This window comes from Anastrepha obliqua, chromosome 5, assembly GCF_027943255.1.
Source record: "Anastrepha obliqua isolate idAnaObli1 chromosome 5, idAnaObli1_1.0, whole genome shotgun sequence".
NCBI lineage: Eukaryota > Metazoa > Arthropoda > Insecta > Diptera > Tephritidae > Anastrepha > Anastrepha obliqua.
Window position 1 is genome coordinate 77,040,126 of NC_072896.1, and position 16,695 is coordinate 77,056,820.

At 32.7% G+C, this 16,695-nt stretch overlaps 1 protein-coding gene across 6 annotated transcripts in view; it reads right to left on the reverse strand.

The window, feature by feature from the left end:
- LOC129247782 (sodium- and chloride-dependent glycine transporter 1) overlaps positions 1-16,380 on the reverse strand; it is a 41,287-nt gene extending 24,907 nt beyond the window's left edge. The window contains exon 1 of one of the 6 annotated variants that reach the window (XM_054887083.1): positions 16,180-16,380. The gene's annotated coding sequence lies outside the window, so the exon portion shown is untranslated. The other 5 variants (XM_054887088.1, XM_054887086.1, XM_054887084.1 and 2 more) reach the window with 5 other exon arrangements.
- Positions 16,381-16,695: the final 315 nt, after the last annotated feature.

A 16,695-nucleotide genomic window follows, 5' to 3' on the forward strand; every position in this document is an offset into this window, starting at 1 on the left:
CGCGAATTTAATGAGATCTCGAATCCGTTATCGTTAGATTAAAATAACTAAAATTCAATTATCTTCTTTGTTGCATCATTTAATTCGGTAATATGATTGTATTCTTTCTAATCAAGTTGTTTTTTAGTTTATTTGTTGTTTTATTAATAGTCTATATTAGCACTAAGTCAATAGTTTTTTGACTAAAAAATTAAATAAATAAATAAAAAAAATTCGTTGCGCTATATTTCGACAAACAACTATTTTAGAAGATATTAGTTGATAGAGCTATACACATTTTTTTTTTAAATTTTTTGGCTTTAAGTCCAAATTAACTGAGTTTTTCTCCCTACACATGTCTAGTTTTTTTTATTTTTTTTGGCATCTTATTTTGTTTTTATTCTAAAGCTATCCAAAGTCGCGCGGGGAGCGAAAAAAAATAAACACTTTTGCAAATCCCAAACAACTCGGCGGTATTCTAATGCATGCAAACATTTGTGGATATTCTTGAATGTGTTCGAAAAACGCGTCTTAGCGTTTAAATTTTGTTATTTCCACTTTCACAGTTTTCTTTCATTCTCATTACACTTTCATTTTCAAGCTACAGTTACTTTTTTGGAGCTTCGAAATATTTCCCAACGACTCCCATTTATTTTTCACTGCTTGTTGACCTTGTAAACCACAAATCTGCATATGTACGCATTATTGGCAAAATAAAAAGTATTGCTTCCCAATGTGGGTCAAAGTGACAGCACTCGCTTCCGCACAATAAATCTACTTGCCTTCAAATTCGAAACTGCATGCCAAATATATTTGCAATAACCGCGCGTGCACTTCAATTCACAAAATTTACAAATTCATCACAATTTGCACTTGGCCACAGACTTGTAAACAAAGCCACATGGAATCTGCTAATTTCAGCGCATTCAAATACGCTTTTAACCCAAATGCTCCAACACTAAATATATTTCCAAAAACAAAAACGAACCAAAAAAAAACAAACAATTCACACAAATCAAATTACGAAAAAGCTTACACAAACCACAATACATGTACGTATGTATGTATGCACGTTTAGAACTCTTTTGTCGATAGTGCGCTATTCCATGTAAACTCGTGTGAAATTTAATTGAAATCGCGTAATCACGTATTATAATTTCAATCAACCGAATATTTCGCCACCTATGCCGTCCTGTGCGTACAACTACATTTGCTTCTACGCTCAACGCTGCCTTCGCGCAAACTGAAACATTGAAGTTTCTTTTTTCAACAAAATAAGCAAATAATTTGTATTTTATTCTAAACGTGATGGCCGGGTGATAGATAGACATTGTTAAAAATTCCAATGCGCCAGCATTTGTGTTGGTCTGGCTATGGCGCTGATGGCGGGGAGAGGAAGCGGTAACAGCTGTCCACATTGCCTGGCTGTTTGGCAGCGTCTGCCAGCGATTATCCGCATTCATATGTACATAAGTACATACTACATATTACTACATATACATACACACTCATGTGTATATATCACTGCCGCTGTTGGCGTCATTCTTCCAAAGTCTCTTTGTTCACTGACCGTCAGTATTAACTCTTTCTTTCGATCTGCCTATTGTTATTCCCCGATACGAATACTTTTTTTGTTTGCTTTGTTGATTACACACAATTTACTTTTACTTATGTACATACATTGCATTCTTGTTGTTGTTGGTATTGGAATAATTTTGCAAGTTTAATCAATATAAAATACGAATTCGCTTGCTTTGCTCTTTAAGGGACATTCTAAGTAATTTCAGGAGAGAATATTTATACTAGAAATTATTACTGCCAATTGGTAATTGAATTTCGTTTAAAACCTTTCATTAAAAAATGTCTAAAGTTTTAGGAAAAATTGATTTATTCTTTCGTAATTTTATTTAAGTTTCGAAAAAAAATTCAAAGCATCATTAAAACCTTTAGAGCTTTTTACGAAATCTATGTCTATGTAAACTATTTTTATATTCAAATATTTGGAATTATAAATTATAATTTTTTATATTTTTAGTACGATATTTAAAAAAAAATAATGGTTGGTGATCTTTCGGGAATATTTTCTGCGCTAATATATTTTTTTGGAACTTGAAATAATATTAAATAGTTGGTAATCTTTACAAATATTCTCAGAGTAAATTTTTTAATATATAAAATTTTTTTCTTCCTTGTTCACTCCTCTCGGAAGCATAGGGCCTCAACAAGACTCCTCTTGCATTGGTTTTGTTAATCTATTTGATTTTTGACAGGGTAGCTGATTAGCCTGCCGCTATTATATTTAAAGAAACATTTTGTTTTTTAATTTCCAAATAACCTGACATAGTTGGCAATCGTTTAGGATATTTACAGAATTTTTATTTTTTTTATTTTTAAATTCTTTAAAAGTAATTGGTAATCATTTCCGAATACTTACAGAATTTTCTTTTTTCAACTTTTAAATTCTCTAAAAATAGTTGGCAAACTTTTACGAGTATTCTTAGAGTACTACTTTGAAATTTTTAAATAACCTTATTTTCTTAAATTTATAGCTGAACTAAAAAAGTTGGTAAACGTTTACGAATATTCTCAGAAACATATTTTTTATCTTTGAATTCCTTAAAAATAGTTGGCTATCTTTCGCGAATATTCTCTGCGCCAATATATTATAAGTAATATAATACATTTTTTATATTTTAAATAACCAATTTTTTTGAATTGCGAAATAATCTGACTTAGTTGGCATTCCTTCAGGAATATTCCCACAATTTTTTCTTTTAATTTTTAAATTCTTCAAAAGTAATTGGCAATCTTTTACGAATATTCTCAAAAATATTTTTTGTTTTTAGTTTTGAAATAACTCAAAATAATCGGTAATCCTCTACGAATATTCTCCCCATTTTTATTTGGTTTTTTCAATATTTCAAAATAGGTTACGAACAACCCAAATAATATCAGACCGTTTAGGCGAGTATTTTAGGAGAACATTTTTAAAAAGGACCCCACGATATGAACCACCCTGTACACCCAACTCCAGTAGGCCTGTTTGATCGATCTCATAAATGCTTATGCGTGTGTGTTGAATTTACCTTTGCTGAATATAAGAGATTAGAAATTGGACATAAACATAGTAATTAACGCCACATTAATAGTCAATCAATGAACAAAACTCAAACAGATTTTTTTTAACACTTTATGGATTGTTTCTTATTCTAGCTAACTACCTGGCGAGTCAGCGCCACTCAAAATATGATGAATGATACACATACACATAGATAGCCATTATTTTTTAGTTATATATTTATTTATTTATGTATTTCTTACTCAACAGACACTTGAAACTTAAGCACTTACACAAAAAATAATTTTCTGATTTTAATTGTAGCGCAAATTTAGTTTAAGATAAATCTGAAACCAAAAAAAATTGAGAAAAAGTTACATACAGATGGCGCAAAATTAATCACCCTATCGGATTCTTATTTGGAATTGGCTTCGCGCGTCAACCATATTAGAATTTACATTTACAATGGAGCGCATACAGGTAAAAGTAAAGATTTCGATTACTCAAAATATGTTTTTGTTTGTTCATTTAGTAATTCATTTAGTTATTTAAAAACGTAATTGGATGATTCATTTAGCGCCACTTCTTATTTATCGGAGCATTAGCATCGTAGACGGACTGGTTAAGACCAACAAGAAAACTTTATATATACGAAAATTTTTGTTCCATTAAAATGCTGCATCAAAATTTATTCGTAGAAGAAGAAAAGGGCAACCAATGTTGTTTTATATGTACATATATGTATGTTTGCCTATTAATGCTCCTGCTCGAAAAGCACATCTCTAACACCTCTTTAGCAGACGCTGAATTAAGATTCCTTTCATGTTAGTGAAAGAGTAAAAAATTATGAATTGACATAGAACTGTTAATTAAATTACTACGGGTATTAGTGGTGATTTAAGCGAATGCTAAATAGCAACCCATCTTGGAGTGTCAATTAAAAAAACAAGTTGTATGTGTTGTACAATTATGATTTTTAGACAAATGCTTAAAGGTAAATAAATATAGTTTTTATTCACTAAATTATTAGAAATGCAATACCAGGTACATAAATGTAAAAAACATATTCATATATTCACTATACATCAGCTTAAGTAGATTTGTTGCCGAAAATATAAAACTCTGTATGTCAAATTGCTTTTTTTAGTTGAATAAGCAAAAAATATACCAACTCTTTCTTCTTGAAAAAAAGAGTGTCTTTATTTTTACTTAGACAGGAAACGTAATTTGGAGACTACACGCCGGTTCTACTGATATTTTGGCTTTTATTTTTTTCTTTTTTGTTTTCTTGGTTTTTGAAATAAGGCGTTCCTTTAGAAAATACTTGATGTTTATATGTACGGGGGAACTAACAAAAGTTCGGCAAATCGATCGAAATTTTTTTATTTTTATTTTTATTTTAAAATGCCATTAGTGTTGTCATAGTCATTAATGTTTTATTTAAAATTGCAGAAAAATCCTTTAAATTGGAGACGAGAAAACGCAGAATAATTGATATCAGTAGAAATGCCGCCAGCGAGGCAGTAGAAAATTTATTACTCAATACTTCACTGCTTTCGACGTCAATAAAAACCTGTGGAAATTTTCAGAGAGTTCCAAACTGCATATAAAATGGGCACTCTATCTATTAAGACTATTTGTAAATGATATCAGAGATTCCAGGCATGAAATTTGGAGGACGAGTCTCGAGAAGTATGAAAAAATGTGGCGACTGAAGGACTGAAATAAAGGACGATTGACGAGATAAATGTGGCCCTGGGGAAGTGAAAAACTGACGGGAATCCACTAATGATAGAAGAAATGATGTGTAGTGAGTTGGGTTTGAATGCTAAGGCAATATTACTAATAGTGGATAGTTACTTGGAATACGTAAAGAGATCTGCTCAATGGGCTCCACAAATTTTGAATGAGTGTCAAAAAGAAGCTAGACTAAATTTTACTCAATATTAAAAAAAAATCGAAAACGGAGGGTCTAGCAGCTTTAAAAATGGTTGCTGCTACTCCGTTAGATTCTTCTTAGATAGTAACTGACAAATGGTATACTGAAAACTGCTTACCAAAAGTGTGCAAACATTTAGTTGAAAATAGGATAATGCGCCAGCTCACTCTGCTGAAATGGCAAGTAACTTCATTTATTGTGATTTCTGGTTATTTCCAAATATTAAAAAAAATTAGAGGAAAAGTCTCTGGAAGCAAAGAAGAGATAATAGATGCAGTTAATGCTGAACTAAAGGAGCTGTAAAAGCGCGGCTTGAGGCCTTTTTTCAACAGTGGATTAACAGATCAAAAAATGTATTGATACTAAGGTGGCTATGTGGAGAAGATAAAAAAATGAAGATTAAAAATAATCATAAAAATATATTTAGAAACTTTGTTAGTTCCCCTGTATAAAACAGGTAAGTTATATTGGCTTTCTGAAAATATTTTATTTTCTTAAAAGTAAGTTAATTTCAAAACTTACATTTCAAACTCGCAAAATATTGTTTAAGTAATGAGGTTTAAGCAAAGCTACAAACAGAAATGCCCGCTATAAATACAAAGAAATTTTTATTATAAGTGAAACCATTTGAAAATGGAAAATTTGTTGGCTGTTTCAATTACTGAATTTTCTTGCTTTGAAAGGTAAACAAATAAAATTTTATTGATTTTGTGTTGTGATTTGTGTGTTTTTTTCTTCTTAGCATAAGAATTAAATAAATAATTGGCGCATACACTTCTGTTAAGTGTTTGGCCGAGCTTCTCCTCCTATTTGTGGCAGGCGTTTGACATTTTCTCGCAAATCGAAAGACCTACAGTTTTAAGCCGACTCCAAACGGCACACGATTTTTTATGAGGAACCTTTTCTTGGCGGAAATATCTTCAAAGGTTTGCCCTTGCCTGCCGAGGGGCAACTGCAATTAGAAAGAACTTTCTCTATAATTTCACTGTTTCAGGCATGGATATTCGAACCTACGTACTCCCGAATGGTAGTCACGCCCAACCTAAACGGCTATGGCCGTCGTTTTTGTTTTATGATAATTTTAAATAAAATTGGCAAACAATATGGATTGCTGCTATACTTATTTGGGGGAAAAAATTACTTGATATTTCTAAAATTAAATTGCAGCAGCAAATACTGAGTAATGCAAGCAGTGTAGCTAAAAGCTTTTGTAAGCAAATAATAAACAAAATTGCTGGCTCATTACCTATACAGGTACTTTGAGTGCTGGTAAGAAGAAATCCGAGCCTTTGAACTTTAAATGGTCACAAGGGTAATTTATCCACTATTAATTGAAGGGCTAATCGAACACTGTCGTACCAACTCAAGTGTTAAAATTAGGACTGGTGCAAAGTGGAACACGCATAGCTTATAAAGGAGGTAATACTATAGGCATTCTAGAGCAGTTTATGTGTTCCTTCCCAGCATTTCGCATTTCTCACAAGGTGACTTCACTGCCTTGGTTCGGCGTTTTCCTTCTCATTTAGAAATATTGTGGGCCGAAGAATCAGGTATTTATCAAAACTCGCTAAAGTGCTCCAAATGTTAATTTATATGTATATTTTCATCTGTAATAAAGGAAAATTAGCGCACGATAAAAAATATTTGAGTATTTTTTCAGCAAAAGAAAACTTGCCTAATTTGTTTTTAGATTTATCTACTCCTCATATATGAGAATGGTGTTCAAAACTCTTTCTAATAAAATACTCATGAATTAATACCTACTTTAAGACCCTTATAGCCTCTTCACTGACGCTAATCGGGATTAACGGCTTAAATGTGAATTATCTCAGGAATTAAGTGCAGCTATCCAGATTGACAACTAGACTTAATTATTATAATTTAAGTGGATTAGGGGAATTTTCGATGGTAAAATTGCCAAAAAATAACAGTTCGTATCTATTGTGAATGAAAAATTATGAAACTTTTAAAGATAGAAAAAAGAAAGACTGGATGAATGCTAGTTTGTACTAAAACGTTAGAAATTATATTAATGGTTTTGGTATTTCGGAGCCGTTTGAGATATTGCAATTAATGTTTTTTTAATAAATAATTATTTCTGAGTATCAAAGCAGCCAATACCCACATTTGTTGCCTGCGGTCCATCTTTTACAGACAAAATTATCCAATAAGCAAATCAGCTGTTCAGTAAATTGCGTAAGTACCGTCTGTCACGCGACAATTTTAATCAAAATTAAATGCGCCAGTAATCGCTATTAACGCCGCCGTCTTACTAGGCTATTATATGAGCTTGAATTGGTCAAAGGATTGCTGAATCTCAACAGGGCGTACAAGTAATAATAGATGGATTTTATGTACTTTGACCATCGCCTACAGGGCGTATGAGTATCTTTACATTCCCACAGAATGTGCGCTTCCGCTATAGCGCCAAAGTAACGGACGGACGGTAATAAAAAAAGTATTTTTATTAGGAGCAGTACCTACAGAAGTATTTTTTGCTGTTGCAAATAAAATAGTGAATTTTATTGAAATGCTCCGCCAACTGCATTGAAATTTCCTCGTAAGTTTTTTACAGAACCTGTCCGAATGTCATAAAAAGAAATCGAACTAAAGCATTTAAGGGTTCTTTGCGAAACGTGAACTGAAAATGTATTCTGCTAGTTATTGTTGATACGCAATTTTAATTTTATTGATAAAAGTTTAAGCCTCCGTGGTGAAACCGTGGTGACTCTTACATAGATTAATTAACCACAAGTAGGGCGGATTAAAAGTCAAAATCTATTTGCTGTAATTAGATTTTCAAAACTAACTATTAACTAAAACTATTAACTTTAGCAAAATATTCATATAATCAATAGACATTTTCTAGTACCTGGTTGTGAAAATCCCATTTATAGTAGTTAGTAAAAATGTGTGTTTGGTTTTACATAATTATATATACAATACATAGAATTATAATTAAAAAAAAAACTAATATATAATTGGCGCGTCACTGCTGGTAGGTGTTTGGCTGAGCTCCTCCTCCTATTTGTGGCGTGCGTCTTGATGTTGTTCCACAAATGGAGGGACATACAGTTTCAAGCCGACTCAGAACGGCAGATATTTTTTATGAGAAGCTTTTTTCATGACAGAAATACACTCAAAGGTTTGCCATTGCCTGCCAAGGGGCGACCGCTATTAGAAAAAACTTTTTCTTCAGTTTGGTGTTTGAGAGAGATTCGAGCATATGTTCTCCGAATGGTAGTCATGCACCAACGCATTTGGCTACTGCAGCTGAAACGTATTATAATTTGTTTCAATCTTCCAACATTCTCAAAATTAGAGTTCCATTAAAGATGTGAAATCTTCTAATGCTCTAAATATTTCAATGTCATTTGTCAACCAGCGCTTTGCTTTATCAATATACTTGTCATTTTTCGCCTTAATATCTTTTTTATCACTCAACTTATTTTTTATTTTATCTTATCTTATTTTTTATTTTTTTCTGGATGGTTTAAAAAAAATAAACTGTTTGATTTCGTTTAGATTTCATAGGTTTAGAAAATTTATTTCTGCTAATGAGTACCTCGCGTTTTGTGGGCATGTTTTATGTTCACGCGACAATAAATTCAAGTAAATACATACTAAATCCAAGATAGCGTGAAAGCAAATATGGTAATAATAAAGAGGAACTGGGACTGGATGAGGTATTCTGATGAGACCATGGGTTCGAAGAGCAAACCTCTTATAGAATCTGATCTAATCTAATTTAATCTAATCTAATCTATCTAATCTAATCTAATCTAATCTAATCTAATCTAATCTAATCTAATCTAATCTAATCTAATCTAATCTAATCTAATCTAATCTAATCTAATCTAATCTAATCTAATCTAATCTAATCTAATCTAATCTAATCTAATCTAATCTAATCTAATCTAATCTAATCTAATCTAATCTAATCTAATCTAATCTAATCTAATCTAAAACTTATAGCCCAAAAAGAAGTCGAAACCATTTACCTGTGATATCACAAAATACTTAAATACTTTGCAAAATCTATATTTGAGTAAAAATTTTGTCAGAAAGCAGCGAAATAGCATTATTATTATACTAACTTAAGCACTACTTTAACGAAGTTTCTCCTTTGTTTGTGCTTATTAGTATTAGTGGAGTGCTCAGTTCGTGCACGAAACGAGTAAAGGAAAGTTTGTTGTTGGAGAATATGACACGCAAGTATAATAGGTGGTAGTGGAGATGTTAGCAATGCAATAGTAAATATATTCAATTTTGCCAGACAGTAGTACTCATATTATTTGTCAGACTACCGTTCGAAATTCGGGCTACATACCTTCGAATCTCCGTGAAACGCCAAAATGAAGAAAAAAATTTGTCTATGTCATAGTGGTCGCCCATCGGCAGGCATTGGTAAACTTCCGTTTGGATTTCTGCCATGAACAAGCTCCTCATAAAAATATCTGCCGTTCGGAGTCGGCTTGAAACTATAGGTCCCTCCATTTGTGGAACAACATCAAGACGCACACCACAAATAGGAGGAGGAGCTCGACCAAGCACCCAAAAAAGGTGTAAGCGACAATTATATAGATATACTCGTATGAATCTAAATATTTGAATATAATATTTAATGTTATTCACTTTAACCATTTTTATCAGGTTATATGTATTTCTTAACAAATGTAAATTTGAAACATAACTCTCTCGCAATATTTGCTTAGAATAAATGTAAATAGAGCAGAAACCTTCTTACATTACATTGAATTGCCGTGGGAAATTTCTAATGTTAAAGCACATCTGTAAAACTTTTACAGCTCTTTCTAGTATATGGAGCTACGCATCTGCTACATTATAACCCTTAACATGGCAGCTTAACAGATGCTGTTATTTTGAATAGATTCTGTATATTTAATTACTTCCTTTTCCACGCAAGCTATTTCGTTTGAAATTATTTCCTTAAATAAAGTATGAAGTTAACACGAGCCTGTGAAAATTTCGTATTCATATTCATGCGGAAAGAAAATAAATAATTGTTTGCTAATGAGGAATGTCGCGTGGAGACAGCGCGCTAGCCAAAATAAGCAGAAGCAGTTTAAAAATGTTGTATTAGTATTTTTCTGTGAGTAAACAAAAAATTTACAATGCAAAAGAAGAGCGAAGAAAATATATTAGAATACGCTTATGAAGTGAGAGTGCAAGAGCGACGAGTAAGAGAGGCACTAAGAGAGTGTTAATTGCTTAGCGGTAGCGCACGAGCGTAAACACAGTGTGTAAACAATGAGCAAACATGATGAAAAACAGCTGATTTTTGTTTTGATGCCGATGTGACCAGTGGCAAAGGCAGCGTGGTAGTGGCGGCGGCAGTAGCTCTTAGTGAATTATTTTATCGTTTATTTGCCTTACAAATTAACATACTTGAATGATTGACATCACTTTGTATTTTTTCTTACTTTTCATGTACTTAAATGAACTTGCACATTTAGTTTTCTTTAATATTTTGCTTTTTTTGTTTTGTTCTTTTTTATTTACTCTCATCAAATGAGCTTAGCAGTGCAAAAGTCATTTGTCGATTTCTTCAGTCTCTATTTGCTATTTGTCGGTTATTAATGGATCTGAGTCATTTCGTTGATTACAGCTGCAATTATAGTAATGCTATTCGTGAGCAAGTGAAATAAAGTGAAAGAAAGCATGTTGGCTTTGTTGTTGGGCACAAAGTATCACTATTCTTAATTTTTATTTATTTTTCTCCAGCAGATTACTGCTTTAATGCTTTTATAGATTCAATTAAACATTTATTGCATTTTTTTGTTGTTCGTATTAGTTTGCGATAAGATTTGCAGAGCGCGTACTTTACTTGTACAACAAACAAAAGTAGCTAATATAATTCAATTATGCATAGAATTTGTGCATAGACATGAACTTATTTTCACAATTAACTTTAACTATGTAACGCGGAGCTTTTTTTTGTTGTTCACTTTCACCAATCATTTTTTGTGTAAATAATTTGATTTTTTTAATTTTTATTTTTAATACTAACTTTCCTTCTAATATTATACAAACATATGAGGCAAAATGAGTGGTTTCTTAATTTATCACTTCCTCGTTTAATTATTTGTGCAAACAAAGTTGTGAGATACGAAGCTTTATTTGCACTTTCTTGTCATATTTTTTTAGATTTTACGTGCGTATTTAATTTCATCCTAAATATTTCCTGATCTTACTGAAACTTCTTGTGCTTATCTAGACATATGACTTAGTCTCATTCCAGAGAATATATCTGTTACGTACGTAATCAAATTAGTTTAGCTACTCTACTAACTTTTATGAATACTTTCATAGGCATTTGCTTACTTTCCCCAACCAACTAAGTGAGGGCAACATACTAGGTAATATATATATATTTGTATTCATGTATGTATGTACATATGTATGCATGTACATATGTTTTCCTCTACCACTTACATATGTATAACGCTTGTTTACGCGCATCAGCAGAAGTGCGCAGATACTCGATTTGAAGCAACAAGAGCAACAAAAGCAACAACAAATATGTAGCAATGATAAGAGACAGCAACTAAAATAGATACAAACTTGTGACCAGTGAACCAAATGATGGCAGATTTGCTCATTTGAATACAAAATTAATGTAGATGCACTTTTTCTCTCACGAGATTCAAATAAGATTTAATAGACAAATACGTGGACCAATAAATATGGACTAACTTACGAAGGAGTGATTACTACATAGAAATAAAGTGTTCCTAATTCAGAGTATTATGCAATAAAATATTTGTATCTCTTTCATAATTTTAGAATTTTCATAAAAATGTGTCTTGACTATATATGCCTAATTTTTGTTATATATCTTTTTTTATTTTTTTGTTTGTTTTGTGGAAAAATGCTTTGAAATAAAGGGTCTCTCAGTAAGAGCGCTTCAACTTTTGAACTTTTTTGAATAAAACACAAACGGTTTGACTTTTTTAACTATTTTTTTTTTTATTATCGAGTTTGAACAAATATATTTAAGTATGAAATTCGATTTCTTTTGCATGACCACCGCGTGCACGTTTTACGAAGTCCAATCGTTGAACCCAATTTTCGACCACTCTTTTGCATAAATCGGCCGAAATTCCAGCAATTTCGCTTTCAATATTGGCTCTGAGCTCACAAATCGTCGCCGGCTTGTTACTGTAGACCAATGACTTCACATAACCCCAAAACGGGACGGCTTGTTAAATGGACCGTAAAATGGCCGTAATGCTCTTAAAGTAGCAGCAACAGAACGATTATTTTCATAAAAAATTTGAACGATTTGCAATCGTTGCTCAAGTGTGTAGCGTTCCATGATGAAATGTATACTAATGAAGTTTACAAATGACAAGCGAAAAATAAAAAAATATTGCGTCGTTCGCCCTCCCTATCGGAAAAAAGTTGAAGCGCACCTATTGAAAACCCCTATACATTTTTTCGTATAACAACATCAGATTTGAGTTTCCACACGCCTTAAAGAAAATTTAAATATCTAAAGTACCGAAGTACCACTACAGTGTATATAATTCCCTTTTAAAGTATTAAAGTATATTGTAGCGATATTTAGAAAACTCAAAAATCGACGCCAGCTTACCAGAAATCAAGTCAAATGTTAGTTTTAACATTTTTAATGAAAATTTAATTTTTTAATTTAAGTCTGTTTAAAAAATCTGGTATTGAGGGAACTCGAGAATTTATGCGAATTAACCGAAAATTATGTCAAACACTTCTTTTAACTTTTTTGAATAAAAATTTTAAAATTAAAAAAAGTCTGATTCAACTTTATTTACACTATAACATATTCACTATAAAATTCACTGAAATCGTATTAATTGTGTCAAAAACATGAATACTTAAAAAAATGGTTAGCAAAACGATCAAGGTGAAGAATAAAACTTTTTCAAAATTTTCGAAAGTCTTTTGGTTTCTAAAAGTCTATCACCGAATCCTATAAATATATCAAGTTACAAAAAATTCTGAAGATTTCTAGTAGTTGGTGATATTTTCTACTTATGCCTACCAAAATCTATTTTTAATTTTATTATACAAAGTAGCAGAAAATTTATCATCCAATTTTGTTTTTGAATAACTATTCCTATTAAATAAAAATATTATTTTTAGTGATGGGCATTTTTACTTTGACCTTACACCTCCATTGCTTATCAGTTCGCAGTTGCAGCTGTCTAATTCACAAGTGTCAGATATAATAGTTGTATGATGCCATTTGCAAAAGTTATAAATATTCCGTTAGGGTGATTAATTTTGAGTCACCTTTTTTGACAACCGGCTAAAACCATGTCATGGCTCATGGGTAGCAGATCAGCTCTAACGATAGAAAACAAACTATTAATCTACAAGCAGATATTAAGTCCCGTATGGAGTTATGGTGTGCAGCTATAGAAAGTACCACAACTTTAGACAATGACACATTAGGTGCGGAAGTTTAAGCAAATCCCCTTCAGATTATCGAAGAACTGCCAAATACTCTTCAGTCGACCATCCAAAAACATTTGCAACAAATTATAAGACAAACGAGCAGGTGTTTGGGTTCCGCATAATCTGTCTGAAAAAAATAGAGCTAACCGTTTCACGACATACAACTTATTGCTTGAACGGTACTCTACAGCACCGTTTTTTGATATCTTGATCACTGCAGGTAACAAATGAGTCCGATATAATAATCCAAAACGGAAAAGGCAGTTGCTCTCTCTGAATGAAACGCCTCAAAGGACTGCTAACCCAAGTTTATATCCAAAAAAGGCGCTTTTATGTGTTTGGGGTGGTTTACGTGGAAACATCCATTTTGAAGCTCTTAGTTCTGGTGAAAATGTGAATACAGACCTTTATTGTGAACAATTAAAACGAGTAAATCAATCATTATTTGAAAAGTATCCAGCGAAGTATCCGACAATGCGCCTTTTTGATTAACAAAAAAAATTTTAAATTTGGTTGATACCAAAAATGCCATCTCCAGATATTTTGCTGAAAAACCAATTGATTTTTATCGATCCGCCATTGAAAGTTTGCTCAGTAAATGGTAAAAAGTTCTTGCCAACGAGGTTGATGGCATCATTGACTAAAAAGAAAAACTAGAGGATGTATCCCAAGGATAGAGGAATGCCTCCCAAATTTGCGTGATAGAATAGAAAGGAAATATCTCCCGCGTAATACACAGATCGGCGATGTAAACTTCGTTAAGAATCTAACTTTCCTTGACGTTTGATTCATCATATGGGATGCGATCGAAAGACGATGTGTGTTCTTAGAGCAACAGACTCGCTTTAAAAAATGTGACGTACATAGAGTGGCTTGCGCAGGATTGGTAGCCCAGCCGTAAAACCAAAGACACTAAATTGTAATGTTATTAACATTTATTTTTTTCTTCTGCATTCAATTTACTTGTATGGTTAAGGAAAGAAGAAAAGTAAAAATGGGCATTATTTTCCGGTGCCCCTAAGATGTATCTATATAAATACAGACATGGTCACGATAATAGCACAGCAGTATTTGTCAAGTTTTGGCTAATTATTTATTTTATGCCTTTTTTTATAAAACATAGGTGACACTATAACAAAATTCATAAAACTCAAGTTTCACACATTGTACACAATTTTTAAAAAATCAAACACATTTTCACCAAAATTTCAAACTTTTTAATTAGAATTTTTTGATCTAATATTACGCAATTTTAATACGGCTAGAAATTCACATTGATATTCACATTTATTTTATTTTTTGTTGATTTTCTGCCATACACGGAATACTCGAAATTTGTTTTAAGTGGAAGGAAAGTTTGGTGAAGGTTTGCGGAATTCTGTTTAATTTTGTGTAAAGTGTGGTTATATGGTTATATGGTTTTTATTGTAGTATAATCTTAATTATTATAAAAACAAATATTTAAAAAAATTAAGTTGTCAAATCTTGGCAAAATGTCGCTTTTATTGTGAAAACTTCTGCAAGTCCAGTAGTTGCATCATAATAGTAAAAATATTTCTATCTCATATCTAAAGTTTTAGTTTTTAGCCTTGAACTGGCTTTCCGTTATACTGCCATTTGTTTCATAATTTATTCTGAGACAAATTACGACGAGAGTTTTGTCCTCTTCGTTAGAGAGAAAGAAATTATATTTAAAGTATTTATTATCCCATTAAACACTATGCTGCTCCTTGCCTTATGATTTGGTACACTGGGTTAGCCGAGAAAAAACGTGGGTGGAGCACTGCACTCGCCAGCATAGCTACATAAATTTCTTTGTAAATATGTAACGCGTAAGTAAATTACACACACTGGAATTTGTAATATATGTGCACGTATCCAACTATAGAAATACAAATTTATGTATGCACATTTGCTACTTAGATAGGTATGCACAAACAAAGCTGGCGCGTCCAACAGTCACAATGAGCCAGACACACAGTCAGCCAATACCGGCGCCACTCATTTACCTACATGCATATTATGTGTGTGTGTGTACATAAGTATGTGTGTGTGAATGTTTGCAAACATATCGACTGCATTGTCTGCCTTATTTATTGTTGTCCAATGTTACGCTATTCTTGTTGCTGCCTTGGCTGACGCAGCTATTTTTAGTGCAACTCGATTACGGCACTGAAAACTCGCAACCACTTTGCCGCAAGAACGAACTCTTATTGAATTTTTTCACACCTTTTTCATACATTTTATCATAACTTTTAATTTATCTACTCCACTTCTAACATAAAACTGTTAAAGTTTTCATGCATATAAAAAAATGATTGTGTTTTATTAGCACTTTTTACTTCTTAGTTTAGACTATTTATTTTTTTCACACTTTGCACTCTACTGCACGTTCGCCCACCGTTTCACAACTGCCGCTGCTTGCCACGGCCTGCGTTTCGCATTCGCTGCTGCTACACGACTAGAAGTTTTTATTGTTAAACGCTTCCAACACTTCGCTTTAGTTGTTTATGCAGCAGAAATTATTGTTGCCGTTGCATGTTGGTGCTTTTGTCATTGGCTCTGGTGTTAGCCATATCAGCCATAAATTTTGGCTTGCACTGGCATTTGATCAAAACAGTAAAAAATAAAATTGCAAAATACTTTACGCAACTACCTAAAAATCAAGCACAATAATCACTGTTTGTGTAGTCCGTCAAAGTTAGCCAAAGAAAAGCGGGCAAACAGTAGAAAAATAACTCACGACTTTTGTATTCCACCCGAAAAAGGCGAGAAATCAGCAAAACCGTTCAACACACAACACTCATCTGTCTGGCCAGGCCCGACTTGGCTTATTTTGGCCCGATTTGGCTAGACAACGCCTGCAGTCGCAAACTCTGTCACTGACTGTGACGCTTCTTCTCACAAATCGATTTCAATCAATGCACCGCTCCGATGCCAACGACGCGAAAGACTATCCAAAACAGACAAACAACACAAAACGCGAAGCAATACGATGCGCCACACCGTGTGCCACAATACGATGCCGAGACGATTCAATTTCATTTTCATTGCACTTTTCGCCAAATTTTTGCTTATTTATTTGCTGCATGGGTATTTTGGTTGGGAATTTGTTGTTGGCATTACCTTCTATTATCAGTGGCTATCATTGTTGGTTGGCTGCTGATATTGGAGAGCCGAGGCCTACTACCCGCTCAGTAGAAATGCTATACATATGTATTTGTTGGAGCAACAACATTCTCCACACAAATATGGAATT